The following is a 9036-nucleotide window of genomic DNA, read 5'->3' as shown; positions in this document are numbered from 1 at the left end:
GTTTAAAGTAATCAAGCTTTGACCACTGTACAGAAAAATGGAAAAAGCCTCCTGCCACAATTAGGATTTACAGCCCACCCTTCTGAAATTGAAGCAAATTTGTCATGAAAAGAGGCTTCTCCTAAGCCAGAGCATCTTTCAATTCAACTCAGTTCAGTTGTGTTGAGTAAACATTTCAATTCTTAACTGTGTGCCGGGCAGTATACTGATTGATACATGTTGTCCCAGGCAATGGCTTGGCCCCCATCCTGACACTGTCTTTTCTAAACAGCTGTTCATCGATCTTCCTGGGGGAATTCATCAACTCAGAAGAGTAAAGGAGTTAGAGTTATGAGTCCTCAGAGTCTACCTAGCCTGACTCAATGAACAGATGGGGAAACTGAGAATTTAAGTGATTTCCCCAAGGCAATATAAAATAATACAAGGCAATAGGCAACAATATACGAGGTAATATGCAATAACACAAGTAGCCAAGCCAGAACTTGAAACCATACCTTTTGCCGCTAGATCTGGGGTCCTTTCCATGATGCAATGATGGAAACTATCATACCGTGACTCAATACAATCTGTGAACATATATTGAGAGTGTTGGTATCCGAGATGATCAACAAATCCCCAAGGTGGTCTGATGGTGGTTCTCATCAACACTGAAGCCTTCTATGCAAGTATAGGCAGTACAATAGCGTGAGCAGCATCATTAGAATATGCCCATATTTCTTATTCTTATTAAGGAACATGATTCCATTTTCCCCGCTAACTTTCTCATGCCCTTACTCTGGCGATCAGCAGGCCCTGGTCATGGGAATCTGAAAGTCTGATTTGTCCTCCTCTCCCTTCCCTCCGCTCTACTAGATCTCTATGAAACACGTTTCCCAAAATAACTTTCCGGTTTTAGACATGCTGCCGAAAGAGTAACTGATGAGCGTCCTGATTAAAGGTGTGATGATCACACAAGTCCTTGTTCAGAGACGCTAAATCTCACAACCTCAGAGGTAAAAAGGAGCCACAGAGGATTAGATGCATGATCTAGATCAGTAGTTCTCAAAGGCTGACCCCAGTGATTCCTTCTTGTTCTTGTTGTTCTTGAGTCATTTCAGTCATGTTTGACTCTTTGTGATCCCATTTGGGGTCTTCTTGGCAAAGATACTGGAGTTGTTTGCCATTTTCTCATTTTATGTATGAGGAAACTGAGGCAAACACGGTTAAGTGACTTGCCCAGGGTCCCACAGCTAAGAAGTGTCTGAAGTCATATTTTAACTTAGGAAGAGAATTTTCCTGCTTTGGGCCTGGTCCTCTATCCACTGCACCATCCAGTTGCCCCAGTGATCCTTAGAAAGCCCAAAAACCCTTTCAGAGGGTCCTAGAAGTCAAAATTGTTTTCGTAATAATACCAAAATGTTTTCATTTCTAATATGTTCACATGTATAAACAACATAAACTAAAGTCCTTTGGGAGAGGTCCTCAATAATTTTAAAGGGGGTTCTGAAACCAAAAGGTTGAGAATCACACATCTAATTCAACCATACCTGACCAAGAATCTCCTCCAAACCATTCCCTAAACTTGATTGTTCAGTCTTGTTTGAAGACCTTTGATGAGGGGCACACTCACCCCCATGATGGTCTATATTTAATGCTTTTCCTGACATAAAACCTAAATCTTCCTCTCTGAAACTTCTGCATCATCTACAAACATTTATTAAGTGCCTATTATGTACCAGGCACTGTGCTGAGCATTGTGGAGACAAAGAAAAGCCAAAAAGAGTCTGCGTTCTCTAGCTCACAACCTTAATGGGAGGACAATATGAAAACAAATATGTACAGACAAGATATAGACATAACAAATTGGAGGCAGTCAAGGAGGGTTTGCCACTTGCTTCGAGCTCTATCTTTTAGGGTATAGCAGAACTCTCATCCCTTGTCCATGTGAGGACCCTTACTGATTTGCAGGTTTTCAGACTTAACGATATCCCGAATGTAAACAATCCAACCTCATATTGCCTCTTTTCAATCTCCCTTACCATTCTGGTTGCCATCTTCTGGACATGCTTCAGCTTGTCAGTGCTCTCTTGAAATGTGACACTCATGACTGGATGCAATTCTCCCAGTGTTGTTGTTGTCTTTCATCCTTCATTTTTGAAGAAGACCAATGACATCATGGGGTAATGTCTTGACTCATACATGAAGTGGATTTATGTGAGACAGAGTCGCACAGTCAAAGCCTCACATTCTCTTGCAGAGTCATGAAATTTCAGTGCAAGACAAAAGTCAAGATGACTGGCGATGACCCAGGATGCAATGGATAACCATGGTGTCTTTGATGTGTGACCAAGCTCTAAGAGTCCCCCAGTGTCAGCTACCTTCGTGGCCATTGGAATAAATTGTTCTCATCTACCCATTCCACCAGGGAAAATCTTTAAATGCTTGGAGTAGACATCCCTCTAATTCACCAATGTAGACTGACCAAGGCAAAGCACAGCCAAAATATCATCTCTGGGGTCTTGGTGAAATCCGAGATTCCTATTTTCAAATGCTGTTATTATTTCTATGCCACATTGTTAACCAATACTCAGTTCACAGTGTACTAAGAATCCTTGATCTTTTTTTTTTCCTCTCCCCTCCCACGTACATACAAAGTTGACTTTTTGAACCCAAGTGTAGAACTGCATTTTATAGCTGGTTATTACATTTCCTCTGACTTTCTTCAAGCTATCACTTGAGCCTGTTGGTATCTCCTTGAAATTCTGACTGCCATACAATATGCTCACTGTTCTTAGCTGTGACAACCATTGTATCTTTGGTCAATTTGTTTCCAAAAGTGTTGAATAACACAGAGCCAAGGAGAGATCACTGGGGCATTCCATGAGAGATGTCCCTCCAAACTGACAGAAAACCACTAAAAAGAAAGCTAAATGACTCATTGCATAGAGAAATGGACCTGGAGTCAGGAGAATCTGAATTCAAATCTTGTCTCAGATACTTCCTAGTTGTGTGACTCTGGTCAAATCACTTAACCTCTGCCTGCCTCAATTTTCTTTTCTTTAAAATGAGAATAATAATAACATCTAACCCTCAGGATTTTTGAGGATAAAATGAGGTAATATTTATAAAGAGCTTAGTAAACCTTAAGGCATTACACAATTATTATTATTAATTATTATTATTATTAATTAACCTAGCCTGTGAGCCCAGTCATTCAGCCCATTTTAAGTCCATCTCACTTTGTATCTACATATGAATTAAAAGAGTAGTTTTTCCACCCACTTATATTTTACATGAATCATACTATCATCTAGGGATGACAAGTGACCATAAATTATACCTTATTTACTTGTTTAGTTTATTCTAATCATTACTTACTATTTCTGTAACCTTAGACAAATCATTTCACTCCTCAGATCCCTCATCTGTAAAATAAAAGGGTTGGACTAGACGGCTTCTAAGTTTCTTCTAATTCTAACATTTTATGATCATTATGACCCTATCATTTTACCCCTCCCTAAAAGTGTGTGTGTGTGTGTGTGTGTGTGTGTATGTGTATGTTTATGCACGGATTTACACATGAGGGAGGAGGAACGCATCTGAAATCTCATGGATACAAAAATATCCTTAAATGATACAGACTGGAGAGCATCCATATGACCTTATTGGAGCACATCCCATATGACCCTTGCCCATGTCATTCCACTTTCTCTTGATAAACCAAGGAGACCAGTGATATACACAAGTTTTCCAAAAATTATCCTCAGATCTTACCATATGGCCATCCCACTTACTTGTTCTGTTATTCTTTTCTTTGATTACATTCTTTATTTTAGTAGGGGATAGAAATTCTCATTTTCCAAGGATTCTACTTTTAAGATAGAATCTTTATGTCAGGTACTTTCAATCACAAGAAATCACAGTTCTTTCTGAATCATTAATAAATAAATCCTCCTAGAACAGGGAATGAAAGGAGTTTTCAATAACAGTAAAGGCTGGGATCCTTCTCTGAGAGATACCTTTGTGGTGAGTAGACGCATTGGAATCTAGGGTGAGGACAACTAATGGAAAATATTCAAATACAAAAATCAATTCATCTCTCTCTCTTTTTTTGTACAGTCTTTGGGACATGATTGACTTTTATTCTTGGGAGACATTAGAGACTATTCAGGGTATCTTGATATACTAAGTGATCTACTACATAGGATTTCAGGTTCATAGTATACGGGCCTAGAAAGGATCGTAGAAATCATCTAGTCCAGGAGCACATATGGAGGCAACATCAGTGGTAGGCCTGGGAAGTGGATACAACAGTAGCTTCAGGAGTTTTCAAACCAGAGATGGAAAAAGGATCTTAAAACTAGCTACAAAGAGATTACATGGGACCCTCGGCTGACACTGGGTACAGCACTGAGCGCTTTTTGACAACTCCAAAACTATTAGTAGTTCTGAATTGAAATTCTAGGGCAGAGTAGAGCACTAGCACTTGTAGTTGCAGGGAACCAGGGGTCTTTCCTGGGTAAAGACAGAGCACAGACCAGAAGAGTGATCCCACCTCTCCCTAGATTACACCACATTGGAAGCACCAAAAACATACAGACCTCCAGAACTAACTCTGAAAACATCAGGGCAAAAAAACCCGAAGCTTGGGATAGTGGTTCCACACCCACAAGTGAGCAGAGAACAACTTTAACAAAATTAAAAGTCAAGAAATAGACCGGAAAAAAATGAGCAAACAACCAAAGGAAGAACTTGACCATAAAAAGCTATTAAGGAGACAGAGGATATGAAGACATAAACTCAGGAGAAGACAATAACATGAAAATGGCTATAAGCAAAGCCTCAAAGAAAACTGCAAATGGGACACAAACCGAACAAAAATTCCTGGAAGAGCAAAAGAAAGATAAGAATGGTAGAGGAAAAATTGGGAAAAGAAAAGAGTGATGCAAGAAAATTATGAAAAGAAAATTGACACCTTGGTTAAAAAGGCACAAAAAATACTGAAGAAAGTAACACCTTAAAAGAAAAAAAATTGGCCAAATGGTTAAAAAAAGTACAAAATCTCACTGAAGAAAACAATTTCTTAAAAATTAGAATTGGTCAAGTGGAAGCTAATGACTCCATGAGATACAATGGAACAATAAAACAAAATCAAAGTTGTTTTTTTTTAATAGAAGAAACTGTGAATATATCATAAAAAAAGAACTGAACTGGAAAATAGATTGAGGAGAGATAATTTAAGAATTATAGGATTACCATGATAGTCCATTATAAAACTATGGCAAAACCATGATAAAAACTGCTATAAAAAAATCTAGACATCATATTTCAAGAAATTATCAAAGAAAACTTTCTGATATCTGCAAACAGAGGGTACAATAAAAACTGAAAAATCTACTTGTCAACTTCTGAAACAGATCCAAAAATGAAAACTCCCAAGGATATTGTAGCCAAATTCCAGAGCTCTCAGGTCAAGCAGAAAATATTGTAAGCAGCCAAAAGGAAACCGAGTATAATTCTTCAGGGGCAAAAATGGATATTTAATGAAATAGGGGACATACAAGCATTTCTGATGACAAAACCAAAGCAGAACAGAAATTTTGATATTCAAATACAGGACTCAAGAGAAACATCAAAAAGGTAAACATGAAATAAAAATCACGAGGGGCTTAATGAGGTTAAATCATTTACATTCCTAAACGGAAAGATGATACATGTAATCCCAAAGAACTTTATCATTATTAAGGCAGTTAGAAAGAGTGTCCATAGATAGAGCATGGATGTAAATCAATTGTGTTGGGATGATCTAAAAAAATGGAGGGGTAAGAAAGAGGGGTTCACCGGGAGAAAGGTCAAGAATGAGGGAAATTATCCCACATAAAAGAGGCACATAAGGAAGAACTTTTACAGTGGAGAGGAAAATGAGGGGCCAGCGGCGGGCAATGTTTTAACCTCATTCTCATCTCAACTTGTTCTAAAAGGAAAGAATATATGTGTATGTGCATATATACATATACACATACATACATACAGGTGAACAAATCTGTCTTACCAAACAGAAGAAGGAGTAAGAGAAATGAGAAGGTGGTAACAAAAGATAGAAAAGAATAAGAGAGTTTTGTGAATGAATGAATGAATCTTGGCCAAGTCACTTAAGACTGTTTGCCTCAGTTTCCTTATCTACAAAATGAGTTGGAGAAGGAAATGGCAAACCACTCCAGTATCTCTACCAGGAAAATCCCCAAAAGAAGTTATGAAGAATTAGACATGACTAAAACAACTAAATAACAGCAGCAACAACAACACTGGGACATAAAAACCTCACAATCAAATGCATTAAAGCAAAAATATTAAATGCACCCTTTTTGAACCATAATGCAACAAAAATTATATTCATCTATTTAAATTAACTGAAAACTAAATAATTTAGTCCTAAAGAATGAGTAAGACTCAGGAAAAAGCATAAAAGCAACCAATAATTTCATTAAAAAGAATGACAATAATGAAACAACTTACCAAAATTTGTAGGATAAAGCAAAGCAGCAGTTAGGGGGAAATTTCTCTTAAGAAAAAAAGAGAAAGAGCAAATCAATGAATTGGAAATGAAATTAAAAAAAAACTAGAAAAGGAACAAATTAAAAATCCCTCGTTAAACACCAAAATAGAAATCTTGAAAATCAAATGAGAGACTAATAAAATTGAAAGTAGGAAAATCATTGAACTAATAAATAAACCAGGAGCTGGTTCTATGGGGAAAAAATAAAATAGATAAACCATCAGTTAGTTTGATTTGAAAAAAAAAAAGAAAGAAAGAATATAACCAAATTACTATAACCAAAAATAAAAAAGTAAATTCACTACCAAGGATGATGAAATTAAAGCAATTACTAGAAGCTGTTTTGCCCAGTTATATGCCAATAAATCTAACGGCCTAAGTGAAATGGATGAATATGTACAAAAATGTAAATTTCCCTGGTTAACAGAAGAGGAAATAGAATACTAAAATAACTCTATCTAACAAAAAGAAATTGAGCAAGGCATTAATGCACTCCCTAAGAAAAAAATCCCCAGAACCAGATGGATTTACAAGTGAATTCTACCAAACATTTCAAGAACATTTAATTATAATACTATACAAACTATATAAAAATATAGGAAAAGGAGTCTTACCAAATTCCTCCTGTGACACAAATATCATGCTGATACCTACACCAGGAAGAACAAAAACAGAGAGAAACTAAGCACCAATTTCCCTAATGAATGTTGATGAAAATTTTTAAAGTAAAATACTAGCAATGGGGTTACAGCAATCTATCACAAGGATCATCCATTATGACTAGGTTGAATTGATACCAGGAATGCAGGGCTGGTTGGGGAAAATATCCACATACTTGACCAAATCCATAACAAAGCCAACACAAGTCATGTGACTATCTCAATAGCTGCATAAAAAGCTTTTGATCAAATACAACACCTATCCTTATTAAAAACCCTAGAAAGCACAGGAATAAATGGAACTTTTCTTAAAATGATTAGTAGTAAAAATGGGATAAAGTAGAAGCCTTTCCAGTAAGATCAGAGGTGAGACAAGAATATCCCTTATCACCATTATTATTCAATATCGTACTAGAAATGCTAGCTATAGGAGTAACACAGGAAAAAGAAATTGAAGGAATAAGAATGGCAATGAGCAAATAAAGCTATCATTCTTACAGATGATGAGGTGGTATACTTAGAGAACCATAGAGAATCAACTAAAATGTTAGCTGAAACAACAAATTTAGCAAAGTTGCCAGATATAAAATAAACCCACATAAATCATTAGGATTTATATATACTTACATTTAATCTATATATCCATTATAAATTACTGCAAACCTTTTAAAAACTAGGGTGTCTACCTGACAAGACAAACCCAGAAACTATACAAATACAACTACAAAAAACTGCTCACACAAATAAAGTTGGACCTAAATAATTGGAAAAATATCAGTTGTTCATGGGTAGACTGAGCCAATATTATAAAAAAATGATTATTCTGTCTAAACTAGTTTACTTATTCAGTGCCATACCAATCAAACTGCCAATGAATTATTTTATAGAGCTAGAAAAAAAATTTAAAAAAATTCATCTGGAAGAACAAAAGGTCAAGAATATCAAGAGAATTAAAAAAAAAACACACAGTATGAAGGAAGGTGTCCCGGTACTACCAGATTTCAAACTATATTACAAAGTAATCTGAAACTGGCTAAGAAATAGAGTGGTACATCAGGGGAATAGATTTAAGTACAAATACATAGTAGCAAATTACCATAGTGATTTGGTTTTTGATAAAATCAAAGTTCCAAGTTTGATGGGCAAGAACTCAGTATTTGACAAAAATTATTGAAAACACTGAAAAGCAGTTTGGCAGACGCTAAACATAGACCAACATCTTACACCATAGACCCAAGATAAGGTCAAAACTGGTATATGATTTAGACATAAAGGATGATATCATAAGCAAATTAGCGGAGTATGGAAAATTTTACCTGTCAGATCTATGGATAAGGGGAGAGTTTATGACCAAACAAGAGATAGAGAGGATCATGGGAGGTAAAATGGAAAATTTTGATTACATTAAATTAAAAAGGTTTTGTATAAACAAAACTACTGCAGCCAAAATTAGAAGGATATCAGGAAACTGGGGGCAATTTTTTTATAGCAAGTTTCTCTAATAAAGGCCTCATTTTTCAAATAGATCATAAACTGAACCAAATTTATAAAAAAATAAGAGCCATTCCTCAATTGATAATTGGTCAAAGAATATTTGCAGTGGCTCTTTTTAATGTTTTCAAAGAATTCAGAATTGAGGAGGTGCTTATCAACTAGGGAATGAATGAACAAGGTACGGCATATGACTATAATGGAATAATGTTGTGCTATAAGAAATAACAAGAGAGTTCAATACATATGCATATACGTATACATACACATACATATATATAAATATACATACACATACACATACACATGCACATACACATATACATACACATGTACATATACATATACATA

The sequence above is a fragment of the Vombatus ursinus genome, unplaced genomic scaffold, assembly GCF_900497805.2.
Source record: "Vombatus ursinus unplaced genomic scaffold, bare-nosed wombat genome assembly UNPS02010461.1, whole genome shotgun sequence".
NCBI lineage: Eukaryota > Metazoa > Chordata > Mammalia > Diprotodontia > Vombatidae > Vombatus > Vombatus ursinus.
This window is presented reverse-complemented; position numbering follows the sequence as displayed.